We start from the raw sequence: 22,542 nt of genomic DNA, 5'->3' as shown, positions 1-22,542 counted from the left end.
TTCCATCTCTTGCCTTCTCTCTCTGTATCGGGAGATGTACTTGCTTGTGCCTGGTCTTTCCCCTTGTTTTCATGTCTCACCTTGTTCCTTGGGACCTTGGAGGCGATATCTCTACCTGTGTCTTTGTCTGGGCTTTTGTCACTACTTTGCGTAGGTGACTCATATGCCGGGTTGCTGTACCCCGTGGCTGCTTTAAGCTCTCTTAGCGGGTATAATCTTTCATCCTTAGTGACTTTGATTTTTGTTTCAGATGGGGCAGGTGGCGTGGAAGGCGTCTCACCCCCCCCCCTCTGTACATACGTTAAGTATCAATCTAACGGTGGCTCCTCCTCCTTATCCTCTTGCAAAGCTCTAAACTAGCTAGGCATTTATCTAACTTTTTACCTTTGTATGTGGCGTGCAAATATGTCATCATGTGCTGTAGGACCGCTTTAGACAGCGTTCCACCCTGGGGCCACGGCATAAATATTTTGTTTGCGGTTCATTTAACCCATTCTGCACTGTACTTTTTCAGCTTGGGTGCATGTTTTGGCAACTGTTTGCACAGGTGTACTAATGGAGTCATATCCTCCATGCTTAAATCTGTTCCCCTTTCCTTCATTTTACACTTGTTATGCCCTTCTGTTTCTTTAAACAACTCCAACAATATGAGCGAGCCCCAATCGTTGCAAGCTCCAATCCCGTTTTATCCACAAAAATTATACTTCCTTTTTCAACCATCAAATATCAATTGGTATTCTACAATATCTCAGTTATTTAATCGCATAATTTTTTATGCTCGTTCCTTAAAGGAAAAATGTCATCCTATGATGTCACAACACAAAACACATAAGACAAACATTAACAGACTAGACAAACTACAGATCTTCTGCCCATAGATTTTACCCCGACATGGGGTGTAAGCCCATCCCTTTCACAGGCGTCTTTAACTGCTGTGGTCTCCTATTTATTCCTGTTTTATTCAGGACTATGGATGCAGGCTTTTTCTAGCCGCTATATTAAGCGTAGGAATTTGGGCGTATCCTTTCTCTTCTCGGGTGTCCTTCCCTACCCTCTTTTCTCAGGTATCCTCCCCGGTATTCTTATCCACTACTTGGTCACCCCTTGAGTCTCTATTTCCTTCATATATATATATATATATATATATACATATATATACATTCTACTCTACTTCTAACTATATTTTTGTTTTCTTTTCTTCCTCCTCCCTCTGTTACCTTCCCTTACTTGTTCTAAGGCATGCACTTTTACCAAAGTATTCAGTATTTTTCACTCACCGTTCAAATATTTCCTTTCTGGGTGCTTGGGATCACCGCCTTTATCACCGCCTCTCCTGCCGTTCGCCCGCTCAGCTGCTCGTAGAAGTGAGAAGGGGTTTGTAGCGGAAAGTACAGGTCCCTTCAGACCTTCACCTGCAGGTTTTGCTCTTTATTCTAACCACTATCTACGGGGAGCTTCACAGTCTACTTAGCCGGATGGCAAAGGACTCGTAATATTGCCGAAGACCTAGTGTTACTTTATGTCGACGGTCAATGTGTGTCTTATCTAATCGATAATCGATAACCATTAATCTCTGCTACCAAGTGTGCATGAGGGACCCCAGCTGGCCCATAGGACTGGGGTTTTCCAAAACAGCACTTTAAGATGGAGTAGCAGCACCCGTGAGATGGATGGGGATGCAGATTAGTACTTAAGCATCAAATCAATAATGATACCTCAATGGTTTGACAAAGGGAGTCTGTTTAATGAGTACAAAAAATGGGGTGTTATGAATATCAGCAGTTGCTCGATCTTCCTTCTCGCTTCAACTCTGATGAACTTTACAAGAATCACATCCTTTATACTAAAAACTCGTTATCGCTGACGTGAAATGCAAAAAAATGTTGCATGCAATTCTATTGGTTATAGGAAGGTAACTTTACTATAGGTACTATATCTCTATATGATAGTGGAGTGAAAGGATTGGATAACTAGTGTCAGGTGGGCAACCAAGCCCTTCCTTCAGAATGACTACTGTGGTACAACGTCTCATTGCTTCTACGGACTATAGGATCCTAGATTACTTGGTACATTGTGATTGGGTTGATACCACGTCACCTTGTACTTTTTCCACTTTTCTTAGCAGCATGCAGAATGGTCGTCTAGGTGCAGGCTGTCCGTCGTTTCCCCTAGCCTCCCACCAACCAGTACCACCATCCATCACTGACCACTGGCCATGTGTCAATTAGTTTCAAATTTTTAGGTCTCGATGCTGTCTCTCTGTCTGGGAGAACTTGGATATCTGTGCATGGCTCAAGGCTGCGCGCAGGTGTGAAAGCCCCAACTCTTCTTGCTTGGCAGGTCACATGTTTTAGGCACTGTGAAATTGTCTCTGTCTCCATGTAATTAGTGTATTTGATTTTAGCTTTCTGTCCACCAAATACCTTCTGCTGCTTATCTTGACTCGTTTGAACAGGATACTCCGCTCTTGGCGTCATAAATTATATTAGCCTGCGTCAGCTAGGATGACCTTGGTTTCTTTGCATGGGTGTCATGCATCTGAGTTTCGTTTGTGTCTTTAGCTTTCGATTCCCGTGTTTGAGGGCCTTCTCTCCTGGGCCTCTGGTAACTTGCGGTTGGTTCTGCCCTTTTGCAAAGTGGACATATATGTCATATAACGTGCTCCTTTTGAGGTAGATATGTAGATTTAGCGCTTGCCGCATTTAATTTCCTACGAAGCATTGCAAGCCGCAAGATTTCCTCAGCTTTCTTGTGTTTCCAACATATGATATGATATGATATGGCATTTATAACGCGCTTATACACAATAGTTTCGAGGCATGACGAGGCAAGGGAGGGGAAACAGAGGGAAGACAGACAATGATCTTACTAGGCCAGGTGTCATTCAGATCGCGCAAGTGCATGGGAAGGGGGAGAGGGAAAAGTGTGAGGGGGAAGGGAGAGGGGAAAGTGCAGTACATGGGATAGTAGAATAAATAAGATAAATAAACGGCCGGATGCTGGCAAGTGCAAGGTAAGAGCAGACATAAGTGCTGGTGGGGACTGTAGGGATACAGAAAACAGTCCCCAGGTGCGGGGGTTGCCAGGAAGGCAGTGCAGGTGTGCAAATGGCGGGGCCGGGACCCAAGGACACAAAGAGTGGCTAGGTAGCCACTGCAGTTTCAGCCAGGAATTCAGCAGGGGAGAGGGGGAGAGAAAGCAGAAGCAAAGAGGAAGATTTTGAGGTGCTTCCGGAACCGGAGATGGCTCTCCTCAAGTTTCAGGGAGGCAGGAAGGCTGTTCCAGAGGGAGGCCCCTGTCGAGGAGAGAGATCTACCACCAACTCGTTGCTTGGAGTAGCGACAGACCCTGAAGGAGTTGGAGGCGGATGAGCGAAGAGCTCGAGAAGGAAGATATTTGGGAAGAGAGAGTTGAAGGTATTGCGGCCCCAGGCCCCAGAAGGCCTTGTGGACAATGCAGAGGGTTTTGAACTTAATCCTTGCAGCCACTGGGAGCCAGCGCAAAGATTTCAGTCCTTCCCTCCTGGGGCCTCTGGTAACTTGCGATTGGTCCTGCCCTTTTGCAAAGTGGACATATACGTCATATAAAGTGCTCCGTTTGAGGTAGATATGTATATGTGGCGCTTGCCGCATCTAATTTCCTACTAAGCATAGCAAGACGCACAATTTCCTCGGCTTTCTTGTGTTTCCACGCATATGTTCACGTGTAAACTGGTTGCATATCTTCATCGCTCTTATGACATAAGCTTCTTATACTTGACATTGTCCTTTTACTTCAACTCAGGATGTCGCTTATCCATGGTGTTTTGTCTCTTTCCATCATTCACAGGTTGTTGTTTTCTTTATCTGCGAGTGAGTTCTTGTGACGTCACCATTTGTCCTCTTTTAGGACTTTCGTGGCTTCTTGAGGCATCACGTTTTGACAGTCGTCATTCTGTCTCACTTGTCGATACGGTTTTCTCAATGGGTACCTTACTGTCTAAGGTTTCTTAAGTGTAGGTACTTCAATAGGTACTGTCTGTCTGATAGGTACCGGGCAGAGTCCTACTGAGGCTCTCTGCTGGTTTATTTGCTCATCATACGTCACATATCTCGGCGTGACAATTCCTGGAACTTCAAAATGGTCGGTTGCAGGGCAGGCCATATTTGAGGCCTCATCTACACTAGTAAAGTCAATTTCACCTTACTTACTCTGGGAAACAGTAGTTTATCCTAGAGAAGGTATTTAAACCTTGGGAAAGCCTAAAAAGATTTCCCTGTGCCACTGCACTGAGGGTTCTGTGTGACACAAATGAAAAGATGATGCCTATGGAGTTGTTTAGACTCCATAACCAAAAACAACACAAGAGTAAAACACATTTCAAAACACATGAGAGTGTGGGTAAAAGGGTCACACGCTCTCCAGGTTAAAAAATCAAGTTCTTAAAATCCAGCAAATTTGCTGGGGCTCTCTAAGGTGAAGGGAATTAGCACATTTATGAGAATTCTCTCCAACACTTTTACTGAATTCTTATATTTTTGAAACTTGGTTTTATTTATTACTGACCTATTTATTGTCTGTGCGATGGACTTGGTAGAACTTATTTTCTTATTAGCTTTTATTTGATACATAATGTTTTTGAATTGTACTTTTGTGTGTGTATCTGTTTTTGTGGAAATTTGTATCATTTCCAAAATAAACTTTACTGATCATGATGATGATAAAACGAAATTCTATTTAACTACGTCAAAACATATTATGAAAAGCAACCCAAATGAAAATAATTCATGCATAAATACAATTCTAAAAGCCTTAAAAAGAAAAGCCTTCTTGGTAAAACGAGCACTGCGAACATTGCAAGTTACGCATGCTCGCTTCAAAATCCATTGCTAGCCAATTGGCTTTACACGAGTGGCCCTCCGACAAACTGAGCTAAACAGAAATTTAGCAACCCCATATATCACAAGTGGGTAAATCGTAACGTTGCAAAACACCACTGCTTTCGCCACTGGACCTCATCTCTGAACCGCTTAGAAATGGGACTAACTAGGCCCTTCCTATGTCTCTGTACAATGGCCAAAAGTAGAGCAAATGGCTGGTGTACTCTTTAGCCCCTTGGCAATGTATACAGGTCTCAGATCTTGTTCTGCTTCACTGTAAAAGAGCCAATAGGTAAAATACCTATTCTCGAAGGTGCTGCCCACCTTTGGTGGAAGACACTTTGACAGAAGGCCCTCGTGTGAAGCTTTGCCACTCCATCACCCCATTACCCATTCCTTTCATCGAGCCTTTAATGTCCGTCTGTCCTCTGGGAGCATTTGATCAGGAGCTTCTCACTAGGAGTTCAAGTCCAAATGAACTAACATTCCTATTTACAAACTTAACTCAGGGGAGTGCAGCAGCACCAGGGCAGGCAATACGAGCGGACGCATTCTGTCTGCCTCTATGCTCTGTGCCAATACATAAGGCGTTTCAAGTATAACTCGTGCATAATACGTGGCACACCCCTCTCAGGCAACAGGGGAATGTTGGCGGTAGCAGACGGAAGACCCAGCAATATTTTACAAAATGTATGTTCCCGCACACTGATAAACCTACTGGAGTTAAGCCCCCTATTTCTGCCCATCACAGGTTGCCCCATCCCTGTGCCTTATGAATATTAATCACTTGCAACACAGGTCTTCGACAAAAGACGTTGGAAAAGTCAATTACTCCTCCCTCATGCCTGGCACCTTTTTCCACCTGGGTCCGCTACCCCACATTATCTTTGAAGTGGACCCCCAAACAAAGGGGCCAATTTGCTGTACATGAACACCTTAAACCTGCAAAACAATCAAAATCTTCTTTCACCAATGTCTAGCCACATACTCGTTTTTTTCAGTATTAAGGCAAACGCCCTTACTCTCACACAATGTACTAAGTAGGGCATTCCGAGTTTTACATTTTAACACAGCATCATCTGCAAAAAGCAGGATTCCAATTGGCTCCCATCCCAGTGCCGGCATCTCTGCCACCACTATGTCTAGGTCATTAATGAGCCTGGCCTCACTCCATCGGCAACTGGCAAAGCCCTTGTGTTTTTTCCCTCTTGGACCCCAAAGCACACAGGCATAACTGTCCCTGTATAAGGCCTTGATTGCTAGGGGCAGCGAGTCTGGCACTGCAATTGCTCTTAACTAGTTTCAAAGTTTATCACAGGCAATGTTGTTGAATTTTTCAATTTGCAAACACAGATATAATGGGGGGTCATTACGAGTTTCCCGGTATCCCGTTGGTAATTATGGTGGGATACCAGGAAACTGACCCTACGGTTACCGGCACCTGATATACCGGTATTACCAATAGGACTCCATGGAGGGGATTGCCGGAATTACCGGCAGTGGTAACCGGTGCTGTTAATTGCAGCATTTATTTGCTGGTGGGGGCTCTTGGCTGGAGGTAAGTCAGTCCTCCACCGGCAAACTTGTGTTTTGCCAGTCCGGGAAAATTGCTGGTGCCGGAATTACCGGCATTTTTCCGAGACTGGCAAACATGTAATGACCCCCAGTCTGCTAGTTAAGCAAAACAAACATCTGCATCAGCAGATACAGGTGTTGTACATGTTCATCCTTACTCACCCCCTATTGTTATGCGTGATGTGAATACAAGTTCCATTTCCACACAAAAAACATACAGTATGTTGCGGAAAACTTCAAGTTAAGGAAATGCTTCACATTGTGTGCCATCCTAGGAACATCAGGACATGAAGTTGATTAGGAGTAGTCAGAGAGAGAGAGCACTGACGGTGTGAGATCACACATCGACAGGGAGAATGAGAGGGGGGGAAGGCACAGAGGGACAGTGACTGGGAAGGAGCCGATGGAAGTGGCAGGATACCCTTTATTTTTGCTTCTTTGCCTTTAGAATAATTTACTTTGTAACTTATTTTATCATTAGAGAGATTTCTATGCAGTGTTAGCGAAATGAACACAGGATCTTTCAGTGAGGATTAATTGTATTCATGTGCTTGCCGTCTGTTGGAGCAAACAACATTGTGCTCTGCTTGTGGGATTTTGACAATTAAGTGTAAATGGTCCTCCGCCCCACTGCTAACACCAGCTTTGTCTGCAAAGCAAGGTACTGCTATTCTCTGAAGAACAGGTATCGTGAAGTATGATTGACAATGGCAGTGCTGGCATATATTGTGGGCACAGACATCATGAAGTGTATTTTACAGAGGCAATGCTGGTATAGATAGGTTGTAGGTACAGGGAACATGGAAGTATGTTTTTAACTGGTAATGCTATCCTATATTGTGGCCATACACATCGCACAGATATGCCTTAATGAGGCAGTGCTGGCACAGGAATTATGAGTTGTGTTTTAGAATGGCAGTGCTACCATATCTTTTGGGAACAGGCATCATGAAGTGCAGACATGCCAGGTTTCTTGACCAGGTGGGAGGGCGATTCTGCTCCAGAAAGTGGGAGAAAGGAATTGCCCCTTCGGATTGCATTAGAGGTTTAATTATTTTAGGCCAGAAGTGAGTGCTGGAGTTTGTCTTCCTCTGGTGGAGGTTCCCGAGAGTTGCAGGAGACTTTGCATGTCTGGAAGTCTGCTTTACAGTGTCACTATTGTCATATATTGTGGGCACATGCATCATTAATTGCAGTGGCAAGTCTGGTTTATTCTGTGAACAGAGACATCATTAAAATGCCCATTACAGTGACAATGGTGGCATGTTGTGTGAGCACAGACATCAGAAATCGTGTTTTACATTGGCAGTGTTGTCATATATTGACGGCAAAGGCACCATCAAAATGTGTTTTTCAGTAACTGTTCTGGAATATACCGTGTGCACAGGCATCATGAACAAGTGCTTTTCTGTGACTGTGTTATGTTATGGCACTATGTAACATGAACACGTGCTTTTCAGTGACAGTGATGTCACATATTGGGGAGATAGCATCAGGAAAATTGTAGCAGGTAAACCATTCACACCTGATTACTTCAGATCTGTGGAAAAGCCTGCCGAATTGTCACCACTTTGAAAAACGTCCTTATTCATGTCCTGATCGTTTGTTGTAAGCAAAGCATACAGACACACAGTAAACACAGAAAAGAGCAACGAGACACACACACACTCTGGAAAGTGAGTGGAAGTCCCAGATCCCCTTGCAATTTTTTCTGCTTTTCCAATGAGTAGTAAACCCTTGCAGGCTGCTCTGGATAAAAGTGACTGCCTGAAAAGCAGCAACTAGAGTCGTGCACTAAAATAGGAGGACAGGTAATAATGCTAAAATAGTACTAGTGACTCATGTCTGAATGAGCAATGCACACACTGTGCACACGTTTTATATAACTTGCTGAAGGACTAGCGTGCAACCATACCCTTTCACCTTGTACATGCTGAACATGAATGCAGTGGTTGTTTCTCTGTAATGTTTATGTAATGTTTATGCTCAAATTAAATTGGATTACATGTTTTACTCTTCGAGTATAGCATACATGTCCGTGCTTGTGACGGATTGTGCAGTAGTGCCATTTTTATAAAACCAAGGAAAACCTTGTAAACTATTTAAAGATATTTCAAGAATGAAAGACTTCTGGGCGTGCGAACAGGGAACGTGATGCACTCATCCTGCATCACGCAGAAGCCGGAAAACAAACACAATTATAAAAGGTTATTAAGGAACAAATCCCTGTTCCAAGCAGCAGGGTAACACAATAGTGTTACTTAGGCAGCTTCACTCACTTCCACAACATTTCCGGCGTGGGAACACAGCTTGCAGCAGGCTGGACTTGTAATGCATTTCATTGAAGCTAACAGACACCAGGGTCCCTCTAAATATGAACCTGGAAGAGGCTGGCAGAGAGCAACCTAAACAAGCATTGGCAATGCCAATAGTTCTGACGATTACTGTTGTCCCTTGAATTTATCATTTATAGGCACCAGGGTGCAAGGAGGAGAGTGGCAAGTTTCAAAGGAGGATGCGATAAGGGGTGCAGCTGTGCAATGGAATGAGAAGGGGAATAGAGCAACAGAGGAAGCCATTGATAGAGGTGCCAATGACGAGCAAGAGGAAATATGGGCGAGAAAGGGTGCGAGAGTAAGAGAAAAGGTGAGTGCGAGAGGAAGGGTGAGAGAAAGTAAGCGCTGAGAGCAAAGGTGAATATGGGGATATCTAGAGTGCTAAACCAAAAAGGGAGGCAAGCATTCAGCAGCTCAATAATCGTCACCCGGGGTGTGCACAGCATAGCGGTGCTCGCCATGTTGACTTCTGACACCATGGCGATGTCTATGTTCATTCCAGCTGCAACTGGCGGCCCTGAGGCAGAAATCAGCACGTTGGCCAGAACTGATAGTAAACAACTCATCCTGCGAACAGCACAGTTCATAAAGGACTGCACTCTTACCCCCAAAGTCAGGCTGTAGACAGACGTTGTGCCCCTTCAGCAGTTTGCCCACGGTTTCTTTCACAAATAACATGTTGTCAGGGTCGTTGGCGCTACGGGAGTAGAAGAGAAAAAAATGGCATCAGATGGGGTGTACCGAGGTCAACACACACCAAATAACATTTCAGCTGAATTCGGGAAATATTATTACATTTTAATGTTTAGGTTGAGGTTACATCTTGAAATGACAGAACCCATTTGCTAATAGTATCATTGTCGTGGATAACTAAGTCCAAGAGATAGCCGGAGTGGGGTTGAGGGTTTACATTTGCACTGTGGCGGGCATACGCGGAGTCCCATTAACGTTGCAATGGCCATTGAGTCGAGGAGTGCGACTGACTTTGTTTAAATGTGTTGGACTCACACCCAAAGAGTACAAATCGGGGTGTCCTCATCTCAGAAATGATGGGTAGTGCAATAAGATAGTAATATTTGAATGAATGGGGCAAAAGCTTCCATTTATTAGGGGAACGTTGACGTGTGGGGGGAGGAGTACCTACAATTCGGCAACCTGCAGTATTCTTGAAATGGTTCGATAGGTAGTTTGAGAACTATAGCTTCAGAAATCCCTCAGAATAGGTCAGGTCCACCCCAATAAAGTCACCACCAGCCCACAAGGATTCAACGAGGAGCCCACATTGGAACAGCCCTTCCGTGTCAGGGTATCGCGATCATTGCCGGGGCATGCTGTGTGATAAGGAGAAGCGAGAGAGATGTTAGAAACCATGGAAACCAATGGCCAAACAAAGAGCTTGCCGGTGGGTGGCTAGGCATTTCAAAGGCTGTGCTAGGATCCTAACGTAGCTATAAGCAGCAGTGTGAAGGAGACCAGGCCTCCTTGGGTGAGTAGGGTAGGAGTACTGCTGCCCGGACACAGAGACAAGCACATGGTGCGATACACTGTCATGGTCACCTGTGAGTGCAGCACAGTAGCAGAGCGGTAGCGAAAAAGGAGCCAGGAGAATCCCCCCCCCCCATGGAGCCCTGCATTCCACTACCTCCTCCTCCTGCGGCCGCCTGTCTCTGTCCCTGGCGCAGCCAGCCTCAGCTCCCGGCACTGCTCCTCACTCTCTATGGCTTCCTCCGGCAGACCGCCTTATGTCTCCTGCTGAGCTGCAAGCTCTTGCCTCCTTCCTCGGCAGAGGGAGACCCATACAAGGGGAGGAGAGCTGGTCCGTGGCATCCCTTCACAGACTGTCTCCGGACATTCAGCACTCAGCCACTTCCAAGTTCAGCTGATTCCAGCGATGTGGGTGTACGGTAGATAGCTAGGAGTAAGATCTGCCACCGATTTATGAACACCACCAAGGGCCAGTCAGAGCTCTGCAGCTCCTTGGAGCAAGCAAGGACTTGTAATGGCACAATGAGAGTGAGCCCCAGTCTCATCTCCGGCCGCAGGTGGGGGCCCTGCCTGTCACTGCCCACCCTCACGGAGCTTCCGGATGCCCTAGTCGCAGATTCCCAGAGGAATTTTTATTTCAGGTTCCCAAGCAGAAATTGATGCACTTGCCGCTGCTCCCAGGATGAGCGTGTGCTCTCCCTTCTTGAGGATCTCATTAAAGCGCATTGAATGGCGGAAGCACATGGAAAAAACAAGGACCAGCTGCTGCTTTGGCCATTTTATCGCCAATCATCGCCAAGTTGCCATACCAACGCCATATACTGCTCCCGAACTCGCCTTTCTCGTTTCTCTTTTAAAGTACCAATGTTTTGGTGATATTTGGTGGCGTGCCTAAAATCGCTGTAATGCATGTTGGGTTTAATTTACATTTTTGAGGTTTAGTCTTTTTTTTGTTTCATGCCAGTGGTAGTTCAAAAGAACTACAAGGTGCAGGGTCCTGTTCTAGAGTAATCCATTATCACACTACAACTTATTTTGTTACAGAGACCATGAGCTTGTTTGTCCTATCATGGTATCAGAACATATGCAAGCTCATTTTAAGTACATCGTGAAATATCAGGAAAGGACGGTGCCCTCTAACACTTGCATGTCCTCGACCCTTGCTGTGGAATGCTGACTCTTTCCTGGTAGAGGTGTATAAATGGAATGGGAATTAGGGCAGTCCTAAATTCCCTCCTATGCCTTTTGGTAATGTTGGGCCCATTGTACATGCCTGGTGGCTAGCGTTACAATGAATCCCTATCAAGTCTGTCAGCTTTTTACAACTGTAAAAGCAGACGGAATCCACAGGGATTCAAGCTTCTCCATTGGCATTACAATTGGATGCCGCTGAAGATGCTGTGGTTTTCCTGCATTGAGCAGGGGTAACCAGCAGAGTGGAGCAGATTTCACACTCCGAGCCCCTTCTCCATCCAGGAAATCCCATTAAAATGACCCGAACATGGTAAGCTGGTAGAGTGCTTGTCTCCACCTGTTAATTACGTTCTAGGTAATTTTGGCCTTGAATTAAAATGAACGCTGTGGTATTCCTTGAACGCTTTGTAAATTAACCTCTTTGAAGGATGTTTGCTGTGCACATCACAGTTCACTGTGTAATGCCAACACATGTGCTGCTAATGCCTGCCTACTTTGTTCCCTGTAGTGCATTTGTTGAATTTAAAGATGCACCGACTGATGTCCTTTTATAAGGGTCTTCACACAATCTTGGCATCTTCATCTTCATTGCCATTTTGAGGGCTGAAGCTGTGGCCATCATTGAGAGCTTTGCCATTTTGCTGTTCCTCTACACCTTCAGGCTCTTGTCCACAGTACAATGTCATGTCCTTTAAGGTGCCCTTTTCACCCCCTCTACAGGACTGCAAGTCTCTTCCCTTGACCTAGGTGCCCACTTGCATTAGGCAATTGTTGGCATGGGGGTACAACAACCTAAGCAGGCAAAGAGATTCAGATTGAAAAAAATATATTGGCAAGTCTTTTAGTGGTAGTTGTTTTGCTGGGTGTGTCAGAATGCACATGTATCCATTGTAGTTAGCTTTGACACATATTAGAAACACTATATAGCCATACAGAAAGAGCAACCATGTACTTCCGTCGTGGTTGCAGAGGTTAAAGATAGGGCGATGTATCTCGTGTAAAGCATTAGTGCGTAATGTTGCACTTTAGGGGACCTGTGAGAAGGCAGCTTACATAGGCAGGAGTATGGAATGGAGTCAGAGCTGTGTTGTGGGCAAGGTGAGGTCCGTGGGCTAAGGTAGCAGGAGTTCCGCCATGTTGGATTTTAGACCATGTTCGACAATGAATTTAATGTGGAGCTGCAGCTCTGTTCAGGCAATTCCAAAATTCAGCCCCATCCTTCGCTCCCGGGTGAAGTTATGCAGCCATGGTCACAGGCAGCCTCACTGTCTCAACATCAGTAAATTGAGACATGTTGCAGTGTTTGCTGGAACTGGGAATGGAGTGTTAGGTTAAAGGAGGATGGGTGGGATGTCCCTTTGAAGGTTGAATTTATGGGAGCAGAGCATAAGATTGTGTTACTGCCCTCACTAAAGCAGTGGTCATCCCACTTGAACTGTAGGCTGCTGCCCGGCTGAGAGCAAATAAATATAAGAAATTCAGATTTGAGAGGGGTGCCCCAATCACATCATTCAGAGGCACCTGGGTTCCCAGAGAGATAAGGTGGGGGAAGATTTGCTAGGGATGTACAGTGTTCCGAGATGGGAGCAGCAAGAGGTGATGCCAAACATTTTTAATTATAAGGTCAGGGAGCTATTTGTGCACACCACAGTATCTGGTATAATGAGAAGGCCATTGTGTTATCTAAACAGGCTTGGCCTGGCTGTTCAAACTTTGATCATGTTCTGACAGAGGGGTGCACTTCACGTATTGGTGAAGAGTGTTTTTGTAGAGAGGCAGACGTACACGTCATCTATAGAACCCACCCCCTCACCTCCGTCATATTGGAAGAACAGCAAGAGAACACTGAGCATGGCTCCTGGTATCATCCCAATACCATATCGAAGGTATGAGAGACATTACGCACTCAGACAACCTATCGAATGTATTCCCGACATGATGTGGTAGACATGAGCATGCAGTCTCCACTGGAAATAGAAGAACTATAAGTAAAGTCTGACAGGTGTGAAGTGATGTCATGAAGAAGTGCAGATACGTGGACGCACTAAAGCTGATGTATGGATATCTAGAGAATGAAGATGTGACTAAAGTGACAAAGTAAATATAGATGCGAATATGAAGAAAACCATATACACTTATGAGGTAAATAATAAGAGATGCAGTAAAAGTCCACCCACCAGACTGCACACATCCAACTGATATATTCAGCACAACACCTAACGCTAGGATGCAGCTACCATCCGGCAATTACATCAGCTGCATACATATCTGATGCACCCACGCACCCTACGACACTATCTCTCTCTACTGACAAGAATTACGGTTCCCGAGGGCGTTCAACCAACCAGCGCTTTGAGGTTATACCACTGATTTATAGAACGCTATATAAATGCCAAGTAACATAACATAACACAAGTGAGAAGCCTCGAGAGGAGAAAGACCAAGGCTGCAGAGCTGACAGGTGCTGGAATACAGATATGTGTAAGAACAAAGGATATTTGCTTGGCTCAGAATTAAGAATGCAGCATCAAGAAGCAACATCAAGGCAGAGAAGGAGTAGAAGAGGATAAGCTGCATTAGCAGGACATATTTCTGTTACATTAAGTAAAGGAGTGAATAACTGTGAGTGTCAAGTATTGTACAATCAAAGATGCAGAAAGGACATGCAAGATGGAGCAGCCAAGTCTCAGGAGGCAGAGGAGAGTAATAGCACCTAATATAATTGAATCAAATAGCACTAAATAAAAGGACAGATGGACAAAATCGTGGTACAAGACCAGAATACAAGACCTATTCATAAAGCTTCAGACAAAGATAGCACTGTACCTTCACTCCCTTTACAGCTCCAAGGAAGAGAACAGTCAGCAAGGTCAACTACAGAGAAGAAGCCTTGGCTTAGGGCCTAACTGATGAGAGATGGTAGGCTAATTAGCTAAGGAGGGCAGTTGTCTGACTTTGTTCCCTTGCACCTGGGTTGCTTTGCTTATGTGCTGCTAACAAGCCCAACGCCCAAGGTTGGCAGAGAGTGCCAACCAATCCTGGGGGCCTATGTAGTGGTGGACTATACATTGTTGCAGAAGCCTATCCGTTGCTGATATTGTGTTATTATCAGTATTTTACTTAGAGGTTGTTCAAGGCGTGCCTACCAGATAAGGAGCAGCCAATGGTGATACTAACACTTACATAAACTAGAGGTATCTATGTTCCCTTAAACTCCACCCGGTAGACTTTTACTGTTTGCCAGGTAGGATGATATCATAGCCGATGTACATGGAGGTGTAAAACCTTTTGCGTAGTTGAAATGCGTTGCGATTTTGTGAGCTACAATCTGTTTGTTCGCCAGGTTTCCCTGCTTTATTGAACTGATAATAAAGTAGTATTTTGCCATATTCTTTTTGAGTCTGTCTGGCTATTTGGGCCTGAGATCATTTATTTCAGTAATCCCATTCGGCACTTGGAACCCTCCAGTTGCTACTGCACATTTCATTATTAGAGAACTGTGTTATTGTTCTGGTAACCAATACCTTCTGAATTTCATAAGTGATGTTATACAAGGCCAATTGTTAAGAGGAATGGGTTTCGATAAGGTGTGGCCAATCAGTCTAGGGGCTATAGGGAGCTATTAGCATGTTATATAGGTGGTAGCCAATGAGGGTGATGGGATTATGTTGTGCTTATTAGTATGTATCTTTGTGGTTTTCTGCTATAAACACCTGTAACTTTTTCTAGTATGATGAGCGCTGTGCCAGTTTGGTTCTACTTGTTTTCCTTGTAGGGCCTTGCATTCGTTTTTTGCCGTGTGGGTTCTTTTGTGTTCTGTTTTAGACCTGCCCTACACCATGAACAGGTCTGAAGCAACCTATCACATTTTAAGATTGCTCCAGTAAAGAATGGCACCTTCCAGCCATGGTATACTTATACACACACTGAGATGATAATCCCATCAGAAAGTGCCCCAATTCAGCATGGAATTCAGATGATAAGCAAATAATAGTGGCATCCAGACAAAGAAATCCAGCCCGCTGATTCGCTGTAGTCGTGGAAACCCCTAGTGGACCTTTGAGCCTCATGAAACTATTGATAACAGAGGATTATAGTTCGCCTAACGGGGTTATTTCACATATTCTCTGGCAACGTGGGTTTTTGTTCAACATGGCTGCCGAGCATGACACTGTAGCTTCATTGCCGTAAACCATCTAGTTCTCCAGGCAGCCTTGTGGCATACAGAGAGATATTTCAAGCCTGCTCAGAATGAACCCTAAGAGAAAGGCGCGTTAGTGTTTGGCTTCCGAGGGCATCGTACCTTGAGTTTATAGGTAATATGTCCCTTTTAACTCTATTAAAAGATCCGCAAAACAAGGTGTTAACTAGGCCTTCTTCGTTTCTGTTGAAGAAACCGAAATTGACTTTGTCCACGGATATCTAGCAATTGACAACCCACGGGGTAGATCTCTTTCTCCGATAATCTGCCACGTCAGTGCTCTGGTCCGAGTGTGAGTCTCACGACTGTGGACTAAGTGTTGAATTGCAGCAGCTACATACGTTTTTAGACAGACCAGTGGCTGGATTAGATTCCGTGTCCATTCTCTTAGGCCAAACACACTGCGACTTTGGTTCCCGAGATGCGAATGTGATGGTGAACCACAGTTGGCGCTCACTTAAAGAATGGCTCTCAAAACCACACGAGAGCAGTGTAGCAGGTACTCAATCACCTACTGAAATCATGTATGGAGGTCCAACACACAATTTTCTTAAAAACTGACACACGACACTGCATTTATTCACAGGTGCATTGAATATGTTTTAACACTGAAAAAGTGAAACTACTCCTTGCTGCCTACACGTAAACCTTAGTCCTGAAGAGGCTGGGCCAAACTTTTATGGGAATCTCTTGATGCCTAAACTCAAGTCCTTGAGTCGATGTCCCTTTCTTTTCTGTCTTTGTCAATTGTTCTATGGCGTCTTGTCATCTTTGAATGGTTATATATTTGTTATTCTGTGTCTGCAATGCTCTGCTTATAAGTGAATTAGACACTCGAGCGCAAGTGTACTTGTGACTAGGTATTTAAGTACATGTTACTATTCAGAGGTCATTAAGTGGCCTACCAATCACTGTGTCTAATATTTCTTATGCAACACCTTTGCCTTGGTTCTGGGTATGTCAAATTCGAAGTTGAGTTTGAATATAAAGTTTCAACAAAAAAAAAGGAAGAAAAAAAAGAAGAAAAACAAAAGAAAAGGACCTGAGTCACTTCTGTTGTTTGGCAGCTTGTCTTTTACGTTTGTGTGTTTCTTTATTATTATATGCAAAGCACACACCTATGTGTTTTGATATTGACTAATCATGTCCATATGTACAGTGGTTATGTGATTAAACCATGATGCCGCTCAATGATGTATGCATTTGAGCCTCTCTAATTTACGCAAAAGTTGTTCTGTAAACACATTTTTTATTTTGCACCTTATGGTAGTTTTCAACCGTTTTGTTCAAAAGGGTCGACATTTCCCTCGCTTCAGGCAAACAATGGTGGTAACAATGGGGGGCGGGGGAGCAACAATGCAGTGGATACAAAGCACTGTGCATCTAGCGTAAAAGGTATGCGCACCATCTGTAAATAATCATCCATAATGAGGTACCGTCAGGGAAATTGGCCAGTTAGCGGTTTATGAAAACATATGTGGTTGTGCCTAAATTGCGCTTGCATCAAAATCAGAACCACATCCCCATTTCTGACTATAGGATCGAAGAACCTCTTCTAGATGATAGCTTTGAGAAAAAGGACCCTTGCATTTTAGATTATGGCTTCGTCCACCTTGTGAGGTGCCAGGCCCTTTCAATCGGCTCCTGGACCCGACTCCTGCGCATCAGTGCCCTGATGATAGAGCCAGGGAGCCCTGCCAATGATCGTTCATCAACATGTTGAAGAGATCTAAGTGCAGAGCTAATATTATCATTTATTTTTTTTAAACTTGATTTTATTAGCATCAACGTTTTGTTCGGTGGTGTAGGTTTCATCAGTCATTGTCTCAGATCAAAAGGTTCTCACATTGTCTGTTTATATCACTTGCGGTTCCCCTCTGAGCCCCCCACCCCACTTTACTGTTCCCCATTCCACTCCACACACGCACTGGATCAGTCTACGTGGCTGTCTTCCTGCAATCACCAAACGAAAGTCCTGTCAAGCGGAACAGAATTGGAATCTAATACATGAGTGTTAAATAGACAAAGATAATTAGAAAAGAGCCCAGAGCGAGACCAAAGAAACAAAAAGATCACCAAACTATTTTATATCATTTTATAAAAAATACATAGGGCCTCATCACGAGTTGGGCGGTAACGCCGGCGCTATTTGCACTGGCGTTAATAGCCCTACCGCCAAACCCCCTGGCGCTAATAGCGCTGGATCACAGGTTTGGCGGAATGGGTATTGCCCATTCCCCACTGAGCCCATTCCGGAATTCCCCATTCCCCACTGGGCTCAATGGGGAATTTTCCTGCTCTTACCGCCGGCAGATTTCCGGCCGGTGGTAATAGTGCGAAATTTTGGTAGATTTCCCCCAGCTAAGAGCTGGGGGGAAATCTGCCAAACCTGTGATTTGGCAGACCCTTAAATGCGGCGGTAATAGCACTACCGCCGCATTTAAGGGTTACCGCCAAACTCATGATAAGGCCCATAGTCATTTTATTATTGTATAAGAAATTAGTTAAAATTCATGTTCAGGCTGTATAGGCCTTTACCAAGTATTGGATGAATATATTATAGAAAAAAATGCATAGTAATAATAAGAATACATTTATTGCATCATAGAGGCGGGACCACTAAAAGGTGAAGTGGGAGAATGGAACAAAAGGCTCCCACCAATAATCCCCTCACACCCCTGGCCTAGAGGATCGCGGCCCAGACACCCGCCACGAGAGGAGTTTGCCCATCTACCAGATGACCAGATACCCTGGTACAGGAACATACGGATGTGCCCACCAGCCTGCCCACCAGCCTGCCCTGCCCATGCCGACACCTGCGGCATGGATGGACTCGACTGAACCATTCAACAGTAAATGAACACATCGTTAGAGATGCCATGACGACCTAGCCAACGGTCAGCACACCCGTGCAAACATGCACACTGGACACTCCCACACCAAGGACATATTCAGTGCTATGACGTAGGTGACGGACACACCCACTGACGCGCATCTTTATTATTTTTCACATAGGTTTTTCAAAATGCAGAAACGCAAGACGCACAATGAACTCATCTAAAATGCTTGCTCACGCTTCTCCTAAACCCATGCATTGCAATGAGAAATATAACGAAGACATGATACTGGGGATAAAGCAATATGATACCATAACCTAAAGCGCCGTGCATCAAATGTCTCCACCTATGCACCAGGCCCAAGTAGGCCGCAAGCAAGAGCTTCCATGAACATTGAACGAGCAAGAGTACAGTTGCTGACCCTGCAGAATGAGCCCGGCGAGAGCAGACAGTCAAGGGCACAATGTTGCAAACTCGCATGCCGCAAGCCGACGCCAAGGTCACACCTGCAAATTAAGCCAGGCACACAGTGGAAAATGCAATATTAAATGTGCAGAATTCTGCCTCAACCACGGTCTCTCCTCACGTGACCAAGCCGAACCTGACAGGGTGCCAGGCCCAGGAGGAGGGAGGCGCCTGGATCCCACGTTTCAAGACACAGGCAGATACAATTAAGCGACTCAATGGACATCTGCGGCGGTGGGAGTAGTCTACCTTCCAGCATATGAATACATCCTCACATTGTCTGCACATACCCATAGTGATACATTGTTGCAAATGACAGGTGCACCGCGAGCTGGGAACAGCGATGGTCCCAGACTGGGGGGGCTCGCGAGTGGACCAATCAGAACATGGGGCTCTTATCACTGACGCCATTAACATTAGCCAATCCTCAGGGGTCTTCATGTAACAATTTTCATGTATCAAATTGAAGGGACAACCCAAGTATACCACCTGACTGACCCTCGACCACTAACAACGCTCTCTATACGTATGCTATACTAACCCTACCACTCGAGGAACCAATCCAGAGTGGCAATAGGTTTTTTGCTAACTTTTCCCAGGTGACGCAAGTAGCGCGTCAGACTAAGGTAAAAAGGGCCTGCGAGCCCCATGATTAGAGAGAGTGTCAGGACGGACACGTACGATCCTTGACCCATCCCTGCCGTTTTGTTTAATAAACAGCAGAATCACCTTGCTTCTTGCGTGTGCCTCATACTCATTTTTCTGGGATATACGGGAGGAGTTGGGGCCTCCCTGCCCGGAGGTCCGCGGACGGCCCAGCCGACCCCAGGAGAATTTCCCCCGACAAGTTGGAGGCACTGCTGAGATCTGTTTAAGATCTGCTTTTATTTTATTTTTCTGAGTACTCCCGTTGCGAGGAGGCCCGGCGGCGCGGCCCCCTCTGCCGCTGCCCCCTTTTGAGGACTACAGGACCATCGCGGAACTGCGAGAAGACCGGACAGCGCAATCCGGATATTGGCCTTCGGGAGCCGGTTGAGAAGTATCCCGCCTGCGGTTGGCGAGTGTCCAGACGTGGTCCAGACGAGGGGAGGTGGCGAGCCGCTTGGAGGGGTGCACGCAGTCGAGCTGCCCCGCATCAAGAGAACTTGGTGAGTATGCCACGCACAACAAGCAATGTGAAATTGTGAGGGAGGGGGGAGGAATTGAATGCGGGAGGAGGGAGGTGTTACACAGGTGCGCGGCAAAGGTTGATAAAATTAGTGTTGACGGTGAAGTGAATGGTAGCTGGACAAGTGCGAGAGCAGTCCGCTACGTTACGGAAGAGGAGGGGGCGGAGCACGAAAACATCACGTACGGCCACTCGTAGACACTGATTGGCCCAGGTCACGACCACGTGTAAGGGTGTGTGTGTGTGCGGCTTCCTACGATTTGGTGATTATTGATCAATGAGTAGATGAGGATCCCTATTGATCGAGCAGGAAACTCGATAGATAGATGACGTTTCCCTGTAGGCGGTAGCTAGCTGGTTGCCTAATACGGAAGATAATTGGCTGGTTAAGCCCTCCTGTCGAGGGGCGTATCACACGCGAGGCGACGCAGCGTGCGCAGTCCGATTATATTGTTGATTACCTTGTTCCAGGCGTGACAGGAAGACAGCTGTGGGGTTAACGGGGGTAGATTGCAAGCGTATTTCGTACTTTTAAAAACACGTAAAGAACTTACCAGTAGTTTTTGAAGAGATGGGTGACGTCACCAGTAGGGCTTTCATAGAATATCTCGAACACAAGGCATTTTTTCTTTCGGAGAGTGGTGGGGAAGAGAATTATGGTAAGGGAGTGGAGACGGAGATAAACGGTAACGAGTTGATAGGGGGACGTGGCTGCGCACGGAGAACGCCGGCCACGGCAAGTGAAGAAAGAGGAGGAGGGGTAAGAGAAAGTGGGACGGCTGTATAAGAACGTCACACAGGGCACGCAGCCGCAGGGGGCTACGTGCGCATCGGCCACACGGGGCCGCAGAGGTGTTCGGTAAAGGAAGAAAAGAAAGAAAAGAATATACAACTGCAAATGCTATATTTTACTATTTTTCCTTAGCGGACAATCGCAAGTCCCCAAAATTACGGGGCCAGGTAAAGATCTAAGACTGTATAGTGTACACTGTTAGCAAGATAACCGCTACCAAATAGGGGAAGGATAACAAGTGAAGCGCTACTATGTCATACGGGACAGGATCGGGAGGGTGGGGGAACACCCTCACTACCCCGCTACAGCACATATGTAAAACACTGTCACCCCATAGGGAGAAACTGATCAAGTATAGCATAGAATGGACACAGGGGACGGACAACAAAATGTTGACACCTTGGCCGCCTAATGGCAGTTTCGATCCATATACCCAACATTCACTATTAACCCATCTGCATAACACATACAAGGGGAAGAAGTTGATACACCACGTGGAGGTGTTTAACTTATGGAGGATGTTCCAAGGGTCCCGACCAGGACCAAACGGAATGTTCATTATGGGGGAAACAACGGAAGAGGAGAAGATTAAGGAGGAAGGAGAGAATGGGGGAAAAGAGAGTGAAGGCACACAGAACACGGGGAACGGACAAGAGGGAGGAGAAAAGAGTAACAACATAAACGAAAAGGAAATAAAAAAGGAACAGAGCGACGATATACCCCTAGCAAAGGTGGTGAAAAAGGAGGAAGGGGGGGTTATATCCTTTAACAGAACTACGAGACATGGCTCAATTAAGGGCGGCTGAGGAGTACTCGAACCCGGCATACAGCCCGCCACCATATACAGCCACAGGTAGCCACATGGGAAGGGAGCAGACTAGTACGACGGGATCAGCTCGTACGAAAATGCCCGCAGGGGACGGGGGGATCGGCGAAGAGCAGATCGCAGGGATAGGACAGGATGAGTGTGTAGCTGCGCAGGTATTATTTAAATTACGAGGTTCATTAACAGAAGAGGAGGAGGTAGTAAGGAAAATGGACGAGGATAACACCAGGAAGAGTGAAAGGAAAGGGGAAGAGAGGAAAAGAAAGGGGGGAGAGCTGTTAAGAGAAAAGGAAGAGATTTTGCACGAACGATTAGCAGAATTAAGGGATGAGCAGAATGCACTGATCAAGCAGCTCGAGAGAGAGGAAAGAGAGAGCACGGGAAAGGAAAGAAAGCAAGAATGAGTTGGAAAAAATGAGGGAACGAACTGAGGAGCAAAAGAGAGAAGCAGAAAGGGTGAAGGCAGTAGCAGAAAGGATATCCAGAGCAGCACTGCGTGACAAGAAAAGAGAGGAAGAAGAGAAAGAAAAGGAAATGGAAATATGGAAGAGGAGATTACTATCAGAAACGACAAGGAAATACGAAGAAGGGAGGATTATAGAGAGTATATTAGAGCGGGAAAGAGCGAGATGGGAAAGGAAGAAAGAAGAAGAAAGGATAATGGAAAAGATGAATAGTGAAGTAATAGAGGAATTGAAAAAGAAAAGAGGAAATTGGTAGGGAAACAGCAGAGAAAAAGGAAGGGGAAAGAGAAGATAGGAGAGGGGAGAGTGAAGTAAGGAGGTATATATACAGAGACACAG

At 45.5% G+C, this 22,542-nt stretch overlaps 1 long non-coding RNA gene across 2 annotated transcripts in view; it reads right to left on the bottom strand.

Moving 5' to 3' along the window:
• LOC138467131 (uncharacterized) overlaps window positions 1-22,542 on the bottom strand; it is a 238,592-nt gene that overhangs the window by 204,130 nt on the left and 11,920 nt on the right. For both annotated transcript variants that reach the window (XR_011268062.1, XR_011268063.1), the window contains exon 2: window positions 9,376-9,467. This is a non-coding gene — a long non-coding RNA (uncharacterized lncRNA). The remainder of the gene's footprint in view (window positions 1-9,375; window positions 9,468-22,542) is intronic.

The sequence above is a fragment of the Ambystoma mexicanum genome, chromosome 4q (genome assembly GCF_040938575.1).
Source record: "Ambystoma mexicanum isolate Mex_15411 chromosome 4q, UKY_AmexF1_1, whole genome shotgun sequence".
In the NCBI taxonomy this organism is placed as follows: Eukaryota; Metazoa; Chordata; class Amphibia; order Caudata; family Ambystomatidae; genus Ambystoma; species Ambystoma mexicanum.
Note: the sequence above shows the minus strand (reverse complement) of the source record. Positions and strands in the feature narration are given on the sequence as shown.